The following is a 16,963-nucleotide window of genomic DNA, read 5'->3' as shown; positions in this document are numbered from 1 at the left end:
GTGCACCAAAGAAAAGGTACAAGGACTGCCTAAAGAAATCTCTTGGTGCCTGCCACATTGACCACCGCCAGTGGGCTGATATCGCCTCAAACCGTGCATCTTGGCGCCTCACAGTTTGGCGGGCAGCAACCTCCTTTGAAGAAGACCGCAGAGCCCACCTCACTGACAAAAGGCAAAGGAAGAAAAACCCAACACCCAACCCCCAACCAACCAATTTTCCCCTGCAGCCGCTGCAACCGTGTCTGCCTGTCCCGCATCGGACTTGTCAGCCACAAACGAGCCTGCAGCTGACGTGGACTTTTTACCTCCTCCATAAATCTTCGTCCGCGAAGCCAAGCCAAAGAAGAAGAAGAAAGAAGAAGATATTGTGTGATTGTGTGTGCATGTTTCTGCACCATGGTCCAGAGAAATACTGTATTGTTGGGTTATATATGTACAGTCAGTTGATAGGACTTGGACTTTTTCCAAGAGGTTCATCCTTTTACATCCCCATATCATTTCCAAAGGCTCTGATGGCCCTCCACCTCTTCCTGGTTCACCTACACAAACATACACATTCTCACATTGAGCAATTGTAAATCCACTCACTTTGCCAAAATTAAAGGTAATGCTGTGGGAACTTGCAAGCTCTACCTGTCTTTTTATCGATTATGCGGAATGGTCTTTGTTTCGCTCTTTCTCTGGTCTCCTCTCTCAATACTTTTCCTGGTACCACTGCATTGATGATGCTTCCTGCACTCTTGGACAGCTTGACAATTGCAATATCTTTGCTGCCAATGCCCATCCTATTCTCATCTTTAAATAGATTTGACTCTTCCCTGCTCATTCCATCCCCATCTCCAGGAGAGAGGTTTGTCCCAAGCATCCATTACAGACCAACAAACTCGTGGCACCATTTTCGCCCACCATGTCTCTTGTAAAGAATCCATTCCACTCTCCTGCTCCTCCACTTAGTTCACAGTTGCTTCGATTATCTGCCTCTGTGATGTTTACCTTCTTCCTGAAACATGGCTTCCCCTTCAAAACCCCTGGACAAAACTCCTGACAGCTTCTCATCCAGGTCATGTATTTCTACTCTCAATCTCCTCCTGGAGAAAGAAAAGAGAGATTTCAACAATCATAAAAGCAGGTCAGGCAACATCCATGAGAAAGGAAGCAGCCAATGTTTCAGTTCTCAGACCTTTTGTCAGTTTCCTTCATCTACACTTTCATGCCACTGAATTCAGCAAATATTCCTCTGCCAGCTCCAGCAAGATCCTGTCACCAGACCCGTAATCCCTTTCCAACCCTTTGAGGATTAGTTGGACTCATCATCGACACTCCAGAGAAGAGGTGGAAATTCTCATGTGAGAGTGACAACCTGAGTGTCAACATGGTCAAGATGAAGGAGGACTAGGAATGACCATCATCCACAACACATTAATGCCTCTGTTGTAAGGAGAGTGGAGAGCACAAAATTCCTTGAAGTTAATTTAATGAGTGACCGATCACAGACACTCAACATCTCCTCACTTGACAGGAAGGCGCAACAGCGGCTGCACTTCCTGAGAAAACTGAAGCAGGTAAGGCTTCTGACCACCATTATGTCAACCTTCTACAGGAGCTCTATCAAGAGAAAATGGCTGCAAAACAATGTGGTACGGTTGCTGCAGAGAAATGGATCGGAGCTCAATCCTCAGGACCATAAGAGTGGTAGAGAGGATCAGAGGAGTGTCTCTCCCCGAGCAAACCCCCCCCCCCCCCCACACATCAACATGATCTATCAGCATCGTTGTCTGAAGAGAGCATGAAAAATCATTGAGGACTCCTTCCATCCTGAACACACCATCTTTCAGCTACCACATCAGGAAAGAGATACAGGGGTATCTGAGCCAGCACCATCAGACTGAGAAATAGCTTCTTCCCACGGGCAGTGAGAATGCTGAATGACCAAAGGAACTGCTCTCACTAACCATCTGAGACTCTACTATTTATGAAACTATATTTATTTGTATATATGAATATTAATCCTGCATATGTATAATTTGTCTGGATATGCGTTGTGTCTGGTTGTGTGTCTGTACGTTCTACACTGAGGACCGGAGAACGCTGTTTCGTCAGGTTGTACTTGTACAATCAGGTGACAATAAACGTGACTTGACATGATTTCGAAAGGACCCTCCATCCTTACTGACTACTCCCATCTTAAAATACCTATCCATACCACTGCAGAAAACATAACCCCTCTCTTTGCCATCCCACTATCTGGTATCACAAGCAGTATTTCAGATGAAGCAATCTGCTAATCAAAAGTCCTGCAGTCAGTGTTCACACTGTCGTCTCCTCAACATTGGAGTTTGGGTGATATCAGTGTAGAGCACCTGCATTCTATACACAGGGGAGCTCCAGAGCTTTTGGTTTCCTGCCAGTTTAATTTTCTACTCCCACCCAGACTGATCTGTCTGTGACCTCTTGTACTGTGTTACGAGCCCAGAGGTCCCCAAAACCCAGCAGCAATAGATATTCACCAAGATAAATGTTGACTTAAACAAAAATTGTTTTAAATTATCTTTAAACATGAAAACAGAATCACTCTTTTAACTTAACTTAACTAACCTAACTTAACCCTCTTCTAATTCTAAGTGTAAGTTCAGAAATGTTCTTTGATTCACAGTCCAATCTCACTTCTCATTTCTCCAAGTTCACTGGATGCAGCCAATTCTTATTCTGTGCACAGAATTTAACATTTATAAAGTTCACCAGGCTTTTGGTGCTCAAAAAGCAAATGGTTACCACTCAGGAAAGTTCGTGTTGGTTGTCAGAGCGATTTATTGAACATTTACTTCCATCAGCCACTTCAGTGTCTTGCCAAATAAACTTGCCCTATCAGGGTTCTCCAGATGATAACCTCTTTCTTTCAAGTCACCACAGAGTTCCTGCTTGTTTCACTTATTCCAAGTGAAACATTAGACGGCCAGTCCTCTCCTCTTGCATGAACCACAAGGGCTTTGACCAGGCTGACTTCCAAATGGCTTTCCACAAGCTTGCCAGCTTGTCCTGTTCCAGTCCCAGTTACTTCTGCTAGCTGTAAGCACTGTGGAACTGATCTCTCTCTCTCTCTCTCTCTCTCTCACACACACACACACACACACAGAGGGAGAAAACTTGCTTGACTCTCTCTGCTTGCAAAACCACATGACCCTCTTTGAACATCTCCAGGCAGAACGCGGCTCTGACAAGCTCTTTCATCTGTCACCTTTTGTAAACAACAATCCATTAGTAAAGTCTCTTGAGCACTCTTCAAAGCTCCTGCAAAAGCTGTGAGGCCCTGTTATGTCTAGCATGGGGAAGAGCTCCAGTATTTTAAATAAGATCAGTTTTAAAGAGTTTGTACGTGACCTACCCTCACAAACCTTTCCCAATATATCTCCCAAATACATTTCTATATGCTCTGTCCCATCTGCTACAAAAAGGCATCATGCTTGATTGAGGAACAACCGCTTCTCTGGAGTGAAACACCTAGTATGGAGACACTGTGTTTCACGGAAGTGCTGGAGGAACTCAGCAGAACCTGCAGCGTCCATGGGAGACAAAGGTATATAACCAATATTTTGGGACTGAGCCTTTATTTAAGGTGTGAGCAAAAATGTAGCCTGGTGCCAGTATTTAAAAGTGGTGGAACAAGGGAAGAATGGGCAGGGGGAGGAGCACAGGCCAACAGCCAAGAGGCCATGGATAGAAGGGCAGAAAAGAAAGGCTGAGAACTGATGGGAGGAAGGGATCTTTGAATGTGAATGCAATCATAGGATGATTGAATTTCTCATTCAGATGGAAGGGGAAATAGTTAGATCTAAAACTAATATATTATGCTTAAACAGGGGAGACTACCATAGAATGAGGGAGGAATTGGGCAGAGTGGACTGGGAGCACAGGCTAATTGATGAAACAGTTGAGGAACAGTGGAAGATTTTCAAAGAAATATTTTGTAATGCTCAACAAAAATATATTCCAGTCAGGAAAAAGGGCAGCAAGGGAGGGAAAAAAACAACTGTGGTTAACAAAGGAAATAAAGGAGAGTATAAATTTGAAAGCGCAGGTGTACAATGCTGCAAAGAGCAGTGGGAAACTGGAAGATTGGGATAACTTTAAGAGACAACAAGGGGTTACAAAGCGGGTAATAAGAAATGGGAAAAAGGATTATGAAAGTAAATTGGCACAAAATATAAAAACAGAAAGCAAAAAATTTTATAAATATATAAAACGGAAGAGGGTGGCCAGAGTTAACATAGGACCCTTGGAGGATGAGAAAGGAAAACTGGTAGCAAAAAATGAGGAAATGGCCGAGGCATTAAACAAATATTTTGTGTCAGTGTTCACGGTGGAAGACACATCCAGCATGCCCAAGTGCGGAGTTAAGGATGCGAATGTTGGGGAGGGCCTTGATAAAATAGTTGTTACAAAGGAAGTAATGATGGAGAAACTAATGGGACTAAAGCCCAATCACCTGGTCCTGATGATATACATCCAAGGGTTCTGAAGGAAATGACAGAAGTTATAGTTGATGCATTGGTGGTCATATACCAAAATTCCTTGGATTCTGGGCAGGTCCTGGCAGATTGGAAGACAGCAAATGTCACGCCACTTTTTAAGAAGGGATGTAGGCAGAAGACTGGAAATTATCATCCAATTAGCTTGACGTCTGTAGTTGGAAAAATCCTTGAAGCCGTCATTAAAGATGAAATAGTGAAACTTTTGGAACGTAAGGGTTCAATCAGGCAGACGCAGTATGGTTTTAGAAAGGGAAGATCTTGTTTGACAAACTTGTTAGGATTCTTTGAGGATATAATGGGTGCGGTGGATAGAGGGGAACAGGTTGATGTTGTATATTTGAATTTCCAGAAAGCATTTGCTAAGATGCCGCACAAGAGATTTATCAGTAAGTTACAGGAAAGTGGAGTCCGGGGAAGTATATTGGCCTGGATTGAAAATTGGTTGTCTGACAGGAGGCAGAGAGTCGGGATAAGTGGGAGTTTTTCAGGTTGGCAGAGAGTGGTAAGTGGGGTGCCGCAGGGGTCGGTGCTAGGCCCACAACTGTTCATCATTTACATTGATGACTTGGAGGAGGGGACAAAATGTGGTGTAGCCAAGTTTGCGGATGACACCAAATTGAGTGGAAGAGCAAATTGTAATGAGGATGTGGAGAGTCTGCAGAGGGATAAGGTTAAATTGGATGAGTGGGCAAAGGTCTGGCAGATGGAGTACAATGTTAGTAAGTGTGAGGTTATCCACTTTGGCAAGAAAAATAAAAGAGCTGAATATTATTTAAAGGGTGAAAAACTACAGCATGCTGTTGTGCAGAGGTACTTGGGAGTGCTTGTGCATGAATCGCAAAAAGTTAGGTTGCATATGCATCAGGTTATTAAGAAGGCAAATGGAACGTTGGCCTTCATCGCTAGAGGAATTGAATTCAGGAGAAGGGAGGTAATGTTGCAACTGAATAAGGTACTAGTGAAACTGCACCTGGAGTACTGGGTCCAGTTCTTGTCTCCATATTTGAGGAAGCATATATCCAGAGGAGGTTTACTAGGTTGATCCCTGGGATGAAAGGGTTGACTTATGATGAAAGATTAAATCATCTAGGATTGTATTCGCTCGAGTTCAGAAGAATGAGAGGAGATCTTATAGAAACATATAGGATTATGAAGGGTATGGAAAGGATAGATGTAGGAAGGTTTTTTGAGCTGGCTGGGAAAACTAAAATGAGAGGACACAGTCTCAAGATTCGGGGGAGTAGATTTAGGACAGAGATGAGGAAAAATAGTTTCTCCCAGAGAGTGGTGAATGTTTGGAATTCTCTAACCAGGGAAGTGGTTGAGGCTGCCTCATTAAACATATTTAAAATTCGGTTAGATAAATTTTTACATGATAGAGGAATTAGGGAATATGGGGAGAAGGCAGGTAGGTGGAGCTAGGTCATAAATTAGATCAGCCATGATCTTATTGAATGACGGAGCAGGCTCGATGGGCCATTTTTGGCCTACTCCTGTTCCTACTTCCTATGTTCCTAGCAGCAGGAAAGGTAACAAAGGGGTAGGGAAAGAAGGAGATGGGGGTGTGTGAGTGCCTAATGGAGACCAGAGAAGTTGGTGTTAATGTCATCTGGTTGGAATGTGTGTAGACAAAATATGAAGTGTTCTTCCTCCAATTTACAGGTGGCCTCAGTCTGGCAGTGTATGAGACCGTGGATGTGCATGAAGGTATGAGAATGGTGTGGGGAATTGAAATGAGTGGCCACTGGGAGATCCCTGCTATTGTAGCGGACAAAGTGAAGGTGCTTAATTAAGCAATCTCCCAGCCTGCATCCACTCTCCTCAGGTAGAGAAGACAACAACAGGAGCACCAGATGCAGTATGTGGCCCCCTGCAGATTCACAAAGGAACTGTTGCTTCACTTGAAAGGACTGTTTAGGGCCCAAATAGTGCTGAGGGAGGAGGTACGGATGTGTGTAGCTTTTCCTGCAGTCATAGTGGTAGGTGTCAAGGGGGCAAGGGAGTCACAGAGGGAATGGTCTCTGCAGTAGGCAGAATGGGGAAGATGTGTCTGGTAGTGGGTTCACATTGCAGGTGGTGGATATTCCAGTGGATGATATGTTGGATGTGGAGGCTGGGGAATCCTGTCCTTATTGTGCCTAGGGGTTGAAGGGGCTAGGACAGATGTGCGGGAACTGAAGGAGATGCGGGTGAGGGCTGAGTTGATGATAGTGGAGGGGAAGCCATGTTCTTTGAAGAAGAAGGACATCTGGGATGACCTGCTGAGCTTCTCCAGCTCTTTTGGCATTAATTCCTCACTTGCCCGGGCACATTGCAGCCTTCTGGACTTAGTGTTGAAGCTCTACAATTTCATGTACTCTCCATTGCTGCCTCTCCTGGAATTGGCCATTACCTCTGTGAGTCATCCACCTGTGATATTGGTTCAGTTTTTCTCTCCCTGGCAGAACAGTCTATCCCTTTGTGTATCTTCTACAGCCCTGTAATTAACAGTACATAATGTGGATCACACTCAAAATGCCCCTGTTAATCCTTTGATCTCACCCTTTCACATATAATTCCATTATTTTATCCCTCCCACCATCATTACAAATTAAAGCTACTGGTTATCCTACTTCCTCAGTTCAGACAAAATGTAAAGGTTAAAACCTTGTTTTTGATTCTTAGTTAATTTTGTGCTTGTCTCTTTATTATTTGTAGTATTACCATAGTGACTCTGATGTAATATGTCATAATATCCGAGCAGACTAAATTCTTGCACCGCATTCTTCGACAAACTATGAAGGGATCGTGAGCTCAAGATAATTTTCTTTGAATTCATCTTATTTCTTCTTGCATATCTCTTTAAAGTTGAATATCATTATATTTTTAAATACAGTACATGCTTTTTTTATTGATCATTATGAAAATCTCAGTGCAATGTTGTACAAAATGTTTATCTATTTTATCAATGAATTAAAGATACTTAAAGCTGCAACTACAAAATTTGGTCTATTGGATTAATCATATATTAATTCAGAATATAGTCCCCATATTTCCTTGAAGATGACACCATTTGGGGAGTCACGTGATGGAGTATTGGCCGGTCAGGAAAACCAGCCCACTCCAGGAAAATAGGAAAAAAGATAGGAAAAAGCAAAGCATAACAAAAATACAGTACAAAAAATAAAAGATAAAGATACAGAGAAGAGAAAGAAGATGGCTCCCGAGAAGGAGAAAGTAAGAACAACTGGAAAAAAGTTTTAAAAGTCACTGGAGAAGAAAGAAGGCTTTACCTGCAGGAAGGAACAGGATGCTGTGGTGATGAGGAGCGCCATACCCTCGAGGTCAGTGCCTGCCCTACAGAGTCACGACCCACCAGCACTACAAAAATGGCTCTCGGAGCCAAACAAAAGTGCGTCGTGTGCAATCAAAGGAGAAAGAAGACACCAGCGGGAGAGGGGCTCAGCTGAGGAGTGGGCTATCACAGAGTGAGCAGCTGAAGGACACCCGACACCAGGGCTCTCAGCTGGAGGATAAGGAAGACAGCAGAAGAGGGAGTGACGAAACAGACGTGGAAGATAGACGGAGAGAAAATCGATAAGAAGACCAATGTCAGGAGGCACAACAGACGAGCAGCCCAGGAGGGGAGGAACAGCAACAAGAGGCCCTGCAAGAAAAGGCCCGACAAAGAGATACAAGCAGCTCATCAGGAAAAAACAGAAGAGACACAGACAGAAAGAAGAGAAGAAGAAGACACAAATACAGATACAGACACAGAAAAAGAGGAAGAAGACCAAGATCTTCACAGAGAAATAGAAAGTAAAACTGATGAACAGAATATCAATAAGTCTTTTCTGAAGAACAAATGAGATCACTAAAAGAATGGTTATCATTAGAATTTAATGCAATTAAAAGGAAAATGAAAAGATCAGAAGATAAAATGCAAAGGTTAGAATTGGTAATGACAGAAATAGGGAAAAGAGTAGAAAATGTGGAAGAGCGGGAGACAGCTGTAGAAATGGAAGTGAATGACTTAATAGAAAAATTGGAAGAAAGTGACAAAAAAATTAAAGAGACACAAGAGTTGTTATCTCAGAAAATTGATATGTTGGAAAATTATAGTAGGCGAAACAACATAAAAATAGTGGGCCTGAAGGAGGGCGAAGATGGCATAGACATGAAAGAATTTATAAAAGGATGGATCCCGAAGGTCCTGGGAATGACAGAAATCCAGGAAGAAATGGAAATAGAAAGGGCGCACAGAGCATTAGCTCAAAATCCACAGGCACATCAAAAACCAAAATCCATCTTAGTAAAATTTTTGAAATACACGACAAGAGAAAATATACTGGAACGGGCAAGGAATAAAATTAGAGAAGATATTAAACCATTGAATACAAGGATCAAAAAATATTGTTTTACCCTTACATAAGTTTTAAACTCTTAAAGAGGAGGAAGGAATTTAATATAGCAAAATCAACTTTATGGAAAAAAAGGTTACAAATTCATATTAAGACATCCAGCTGTGCTTAAAATATTTATACCCAGAGAACAAAACAGACTGTTCTCTGATCCAGAGAAAGCGCAAGAATTCGCAGAAAGTTTGCACGACGGAAGAGATGAAGAGATGTAACAAGAATGAAGAACAGTGATAAAGTATATATAAAGATGTAAAAACAATGTATATGTAAAGAACTAAAGAGGAAAGAGAAGGGAAGGAAGGGAGTAATGGGGGAAAATAAGAAGAAAGAGAGCTTTGTTATATGTGTTAAAAACTGTTTTCTGGAGAGGGCTGGGTGGAGGGGGAATAACAGTCACTACAAAATCAGTTGATGCTGTGAGCAAGATTGCAATCCAAATGAAAAGGGGATTTGTGGTTGCTTGGCAAGGGGTATGGGGAAACTCAGAGAGGGGGGAACATTTGGGGTTAAGGTATTAGTGGATGTGGGAACTGCGGGGGTACTTTATGTCTTAAATGTGTTGTCGTACATTAAATGTAATAAGAGAAAACTAAGAGATGAAAATGGGGAAAAGGGGGATGGAGGTGGTGAAGAGGTGGAAAAGAGGTGTATGCAAGATATATGATAGCCATGTTGAACTATATGACTATAAACATTAATGGAATACATAACCAAATTAAAAGGAAGAGGCTACTAAATTTATTGAAGGAAAAAATAGATATAGCATTTGTGCAGAAAACACATCTAACTGAAGTAAAACATAACAAACTAAACAGAGACTGGGTAGGACATGTAATAGCAGCATCCTATAATTCAAAAGTTAGAGGTGTAGCCATACTAGTTAACAAAAATATACCAATCAAAATAGAGGAGGAAATAATAGATCGGGCAGGGAGGTAAGCAATGATAAAGTGTCAGATATACTCAGAATTTTGGAATTTGCTCAATATATACACACCAAACGAGGAGGATCAAAAGTTTATGCAGGATTTTTTTTTTTTAAGATTGCAGACACACAAGGAAATATATTGATAGGAGGGGATTTTAATCTTAATTTGGACCCAATGTTAGATAAAACTAGACAAAAGACAAGTAAAAAGAATAAAGTAACCAAATTTATGGTTAAATCAATGCAGGAAATGAAACATCGGTATATGGAGGAGGCAACACCCAAGAGAGAAGGAATTTTCATATTATTTGAGTAGGCACAAAACTTACTCAAGGATTGATATCTTTTTGTTGTCAGCCCATATTCAAGGGAGAGTTAGGAAAACCGAGTATAAAGCTAGACTGCTATCAGATCATTCACGCCTATTATTAGCAATAGAAGTGGAAGACATCCCCCCAAGAACATATATGGAGGTTAAACTCCATGCTACTTAAAAGACAGGAATTTAGGGAGTTTATTGAATGTCAAATTAAAACATATTTTGAAATAAACACAGGATCAGTGAAAGACAAATTTATATAATGGGATGCAATGAAAGCCTTCTTTAGAGGGCAGATAATAAGTTATGTAACTAAGATGATGAAGGATTACAATTGGGAAATATTTGGAAAGGGAGATAGTAAGTACAGAAAAGGAATTAGTAAAAAGGGATGATATAACGAAAAGGAGAGAATTGGCCTACAAATAAATTAAATATGAAACATTACAATCGTACAAGGAGGAGAAGAACATAATGAAAATAAAGCAAAAGTATTATGAACTGGGAGAAAAAACACATAAAATATTGGCCTGGCATCTTAAAACAGAACAAGCTAAAAGAATGATACTGGCATCAAGGAAAAAGGACAAACAAATTACATATAATTCAACAGAGATTAATGAAAATTTTAAGGAATTTTATGAACAATTGTATCAAACTGAGAATGAGGGGAAGATGATAAAACAGAAGAGTTTTTAGCTAAAATTGAACTGCTGAAATTGCAAGAAGAGGAACAAAACAAACTAATAAAAGAATTTGAAATAGAGGGAGTACAGGATATATTAAAAAAACAGCCGAACAATAAATCACCAGGAGAGGATGGATTTCCAATAGAATTTTATAAAACATTTAAAGAGTTATTAATTCCTCCTCTCCTGGAAGTAATGAACCAGATAGAAGAAACACAAAACTTGCCAGATTCATGTTTTTTTTCTTTGGCTTGGCTTCGCGGACGAAGATTTATGGAGGGGGCAAAAGTCCACGTCAGCTGCAGGCTCGTTTGTGGCTGACAAGTCCGATGCGGGACAGGCAGACACGGTTGCAGCGGCTGCAGGGGAAAATTGGTTGGTTGGGGTTGGGTGTTGGGTTTTTCCTCCTTTGCCTTTTGTCAGTGAGGTGGGCTCTGCGATCTTCTTCAAAGGAGGTTGCTGCCTGCCAAACTGTGAGGTGCCAAGATGCACAGTTTGAGGCGATATCAGCCCACTGGCGGTGGTCAATGTGGCAGGCACCAAGAGATTTCTTTAGGCAGTCCTTGTACCTTTTCTTTGGTGCACCTCTGTCACGGTGGCCAGTGGAGAGCTCGCCATATAACACGATCTTGGGAAGGCGATGGTCCTCCATTCTGGAGACGTGACCCATCCAGCGCAGCTGGATCTTCAGCAGCGTGGACTCGATGCAGTCGACCTCTGTCATCTCGAGTACTTCGACGTTTGGGATGAAAGTGCTCCAATGGATGTTGAGGATGGAGCGGAGACAACGCTGGTGGAAGCGTTATAGGAGCCGTAGGTGATGCCGGTAGAGGACCCATGATTCGGAGCCGAGCAGGAGTGTGGGTATGACAACGGCTCTGTATACGCTTATCTTTGTGAGATTTTTCAGTTGGTTGTTTTTCCAGACTCTTTTGTGTAGTCTTCCAAAGGCGCTATTTGCCTTGGCGAGTCTGTTGTCTATCTCATTGTCGATCCTTGCATCTGATGAAATGGTGCAGCCGAGATAGGTAAACTGGTTGACCGTTTTGAGTTTTGTGTGCCCGATGGAGATGTGGGGGGGCTGGTAGTCATGGTGGGGAGCTGGCTGATGGAGGACCTCAGTTTTCTTCAGGCTGACTTCCAGGCCAAACATTTTGGCAGTTTCCGCAAAGCAGGACGTCAAGTGCTGAAGAGCTGGCTCTGAATGGGCAACTAAAGCGGCATATAATTACAGGAATTCCAAAGACAGGGATGGATCCATTAACACCAGCAACATATAGACCAATATCTCTACTTAACTCAGACTATAAGATGATAGCAAAATTATTATCAAATTGATTGGCCGATTGTGTAGCAAAAATAGTAAAACAAGATCAAACTGGATTTATTAAGAAAAGATGAACAGCAGACAATGTCTGCAAACTTATTAATCTAATCCATGCAGTTCAAGGAAATAAGAAACCAACAGTGGCTCTTGCTCTAGACGCAGAAAAAGCCTTTGACAGAGTAGAGTGGAATTACTTATTTAAAGTATTACAGAAGTTCAATCTACCAGAAAAATATATAAATTGGATTAAAGCATTGTATATTGGACCGTTGGTGAAGGTAACAGTAAAAGGATATGTTTTGAATCACTTTAAATTAAGTAGCTCAACTAGACAGGGATGTCCACTATCCCCCTCATTGTTCGCCTTAGCAATAGAACCTTTGGCAGAACTGATAAGAATAGAAAATAAAATAAAAGGGATAAAAATAAAGGAGGAGTATAAAATCAGCTTATTTGTAGATGGCATCATAGGAATCAGTAAAAGAATTTCAGAAGAAATTGAATGAATATGGAGAAATATCAGGGTACAAGATCAACGCAAATAAAAGTGAAGTGATGCCAATGAGTAACGCAGACTATACAGAATTTAAAAAAAGAATCACCATTTAAATGGCAAGCACAAACAATCCGATACCTAAGGATCAGGTTAGATAATAACTTAAGCGACTTGTACAAACTAAATTATCAGCCACTAATAAATAAATTGCAGGAAGATTTAGAACATTGGAAAGAATTACCACTAACATTGATAGGGAGGGTAAACTGCATTAAAATGAATGTGTTCCCAAGGATACAATACTTATTTCAAGCATTACCAATTCCCTTAACAGAAAAATTCTTTAAGGAACTAAAAAGAATAATAAGGAAATTATTGTGGAAAGGGAGGAATCCAAGGATAGCCATATAACCATATAACCACTTACAGCACAGAACAGGCCTGTTCAGCCCTACTAGTCCATGCTGTAACAAATCCCCACCCTCCTAGTCCCACTGACCAGCACCCGGTCCATACCCCTCCAGTCCTCTCCTCTCCATGTAACAATTGTTAGGTCTGCTTTGTTCATGAATGAGTGAGACAAACACCAGGCTGAGTCGAAATCAGGGTTCTTTGTTCTTTATTACCGGATTGTAACACTTGCGACTAAACATGTTAGTCGGAGAATGCATTCTGCCGTTATCAGCAAAATGGTGATTTTTTATACCCTTGGATATGTGCTTAGAACATCATCATATCATTACTTGTCCAATGACTAAAACTGTTGCTATCCTTTCCCTGCTAGCTTCCTGCCTCTCAATCCATCAATGTCTCTCTTATCTTGTAAGTACAAGGATGCATTCACATCTTGTTACTGCCCCGTACATTCCCATCTCATGATGTTTTACCTAACAGGAGTACAAGGACACCTCCCCTTCTTGTTACAGCCTTGTACAGGGTAACTCCCTACACATTCCCATCTCATGATGTTTTACCTTACACTATCCAGTCTATCCTTAAATGTAACCAATGATCCCGCCTCAACCACGACTGCTGGAAGCTCATTCCACATCCCTACCACCCTTTGCGTAAAGAAATTTCCCCTCATTTTCCCCTTATAATTTTCCCCCTTCAATCTTAAACCATGTCCTTTAGTTTGAATCTCCGCCACTCTTAATTGAAAAAGCCTATCCACATTTACTGTCTGTCCCTTTTAAAATCTTAAACACCTCTATCAAGTCCCCCCTCAATCTTCTACGCTCCAGAGAAAAAAGCCCTAGTCTGCACAACCTTTCCCTGTAACTCAAACCTTGAAATCCTGTCAACATTCTCGTGAACCTTTTCTGCACTCTCTCTATTTTGTTTATATCTTTCCTATAATTTGGTGACCAAAACTGTACCACACCATCTACCTGAGTATCAGCCTTGAGGGTACTATTTACCATCACTCCTAAATCCCTTTGTTGCTCTGCACATCTCAATACCCTATCATTTAATGCATATGATGTATTAAGATTTGCCTTTCCAAAATGTAACACCTCACACTTATCTGTATTAAATTCCATCAGCCATTTCTCAGCCCACACCTCCAGCTTTCCTAAATCACCTTTTAATCTACGGTAATCTTCCTCACTGTCCACAACACCACCAATCTTGGTATCATCCGCAAACTTGCTTATCCAATTCTCCACCCCTACTTCCAGATCGTTAATATATATAACAAACAATAGTGGACCCAGGATCGATCCCTGAGGAACTCCACTGGTCACCGGCCTCCAATCATTCAAAATTTCCCCCATTTCCTCTGACTTCTCACTCAGCCTACCCTCGCTATCTACAAGGGGTCCAATTTTATCCCTCACTAATCTTTTACTTTTAATGTACCGATAGAAACCCTTTGGATTTATTTTTACTCTGTCTGCCAAAGCCTCTTCGTGCCTCTTTTTGGCCTTTCTAATTTATTTCTTAAGATTCCTTTTACACTCCTTGTAGACCTCCTTCAAATTCTCAGCTCCCTGCTCTTTATACCTCTTGTACACCTCCCTTTTTCTCCTAACCAAATTTCCAATATTCCTCGAAAACCAAGCCTCCCTATGACTTCCAGCCTTTCCTTCGTTCCTCACTGGGACATATCTACTCTGTACCCTCAAAATTTCTTTTTTGAATATCCTCCATTTTTCATTTACATCCTTACCTGAAAATATCCTGTCCCACTCAATACTTCCCAAATCCCTTCTTGTTCCTTCGAAATTTGCTCTTCTCCAATCCAGAACCTCAACTTTAGGCCCATCCTTGCTCTTCCCTAAAACTACCCTAAAACTAACAGAGTTATGATCACTAGACCCAATTTGTAGCATTAGATAAATTAGCAGAGAGGTATAATCAAGGTTGTTTGCAGTTACCAAATTTTAGAAATTATTATCGAGCCCCATAATGAAGGTATTTATCAGATTTTTACCAGACAACTGAAAAATCAGACTGGACTAAGACAGAACTAGATAAAATAGGGGAAAAGGTACCGGAACATATACTTTATAAGTGAGATAAAAAGCTGGTGTAATATAAAAACTCACCAGTATTGCATCATTTACTTAATACATGGAAGAAGATCCACTTAGAAAGGAAAAAAAACGAATGATCAAATACCAAAATTATTATTAACGCAAAATCCGCTAATCCCTTTTACAATAGACAACCTTTTCTTTAGAGGATGGGAGAGAAAAGGAATCAAAAGAATAGAAAATTGTTTTTTGGGAAATAATTTATTAACATTTGAACAGTTGAAGTACAAATATGGAATAACTCATGGTACAATGTTTGCATATCATCAATTGAAAGCTTATTTAAAGGATAAATTGGGAAACAGCTTGAGATTATCAGAAGGAAGCAGGTTTGAATATGTGATTACAGACATAATGATAATCAAAAGATTTATAGCCAACATGTACATTAAGCTGCAAGATAAGGAAAATGATGAAATAAGCTATAAACCCAAACAAAAGTGGGAAAAGGATTTAAACATAAAGATAAAAAATGGAAGTATGGGAAAAGTTATGTTCTGGAACTATGAAGAATACAATAAACACAAGGTTACGCTGGATACAGTATAATTGGTTACACAGGGTATATATTACTCCTCAAAAATTAAAAAAATGGGACTCAACATTATCAGATAGATTTTTTCGGTGTAAGAAGGAAATGGGAACAATATAACATGCAACTTGGGCATGTACGAAAGTAAATACGTTTTGGGAAGAATTAAATCAGATGCTAAATAAAATTACAAAAATTAACACCAAAAAAAAAAACAGAGATATTTCTTTTAAGTAATATAAAAAGTAGAGAATTAGGCCTCAAATTGGATAAAGGGCAAATAAAAATTCATTATGATCGCCTTAGCGATAGCAAAAAAATGTATAATGTCAACTTGGAAAATGGAAGAGAGCATGAGTATACAGCAATGGTACATGGAAATGAATAAATGTATTCCATTGGAAAAAAAAACATAATTTAAAAAACAAAGTCACAATGTTTGAACAAATTTGGGAACCATACATGGAACATATCAGAGAGAGCTTGCCGAGGACCTCCATTCCCTAATATGAAAATGATATGAAGACAAAACGACTAGATTCAGTGTGTAATAAATAGACGACACATTTTTCTTGTTTATTTTCCTTTGTGTGAAAATATTGTTTTATGGTTTTATTGTATTGTATATGTTGAATATTTATGGGTTTTGGAGGGGGTTGGGTAGAGGGGAGGGAGGGAAAGAGTGGCGGGGGGGGGGAAAGGGGAGAAAAGACCACTGTGTAAATTTAATGAGATACGTTTGTACATATTTTGGTTAAAATGGTTCATAGTGTGAAAAATAAAAAAAAAATTAAAAAAAGATGACACCATTTGAAATTAGAAAATACTAGAACCTAGAAAGCGTCGCCGATACAAAGCTCTCATCTTAAATGTTAACTCTATGTTTCTTTTCACAAATGTTGCCAGACCTGATAAGTTTTGCCAGCATATTTTTATTTTGATTTCAGATTTCCAGCAACTGCAGTATTTTACTTGAATCTTCTAGGTGAGACCTGAGTCTTCCCAGAACAGAGCTACTGGGGCTTGGTTAGCCTGTATTCTCCTGTATACTTCATACTGACTTTGCTACAGAGCTCTAACTTTTATCCCTGCCAAATTATAAAATCAATTCAAAATCTCAGCTCTTCTCCCTTCACAGATGCTGACTGAGCTACAGAGTATTTTCACCATTATTTGGATTTTCCTTTTTACACACTTCTGGCT

General features: G+C 40.3%; 1 long non-coding RNA gene across 1 annotated transcript in view; it reads right to left on the bottom strand.

Annotated features, from left to right (window-relative positions):
* The window catches only part of LOC138755098 (uncharacterized), a 95,399-nt gene that overhangs the window by 34,578 nt on the left and 43,858 nt on the right, over window positions 1-16,963 (bottom strand). The window lies entirely within an intron of this gene.

This window comes from Narcine bancroftii, chromosome 2 (genome assembly GCF_036971445.1).
Source record: "Narcine bancroftii isolate sNarBan1 chromosome 2, sNarBan1.hap1, whole genome shotgun sequence".
Taxonomy (NCBI): domain Eukaryota; kingdom Metazoa; phylum Chordata; class Chondrichthyes; order Torpediniformes; family Narcinidae; genus Narcine; species Narcine bancroftii.
The sequence above is the reverse complement of the archived record's forward strand: the minus strand, read 5'-3'. Positions and strand labels throughout refer to the sequence as shown.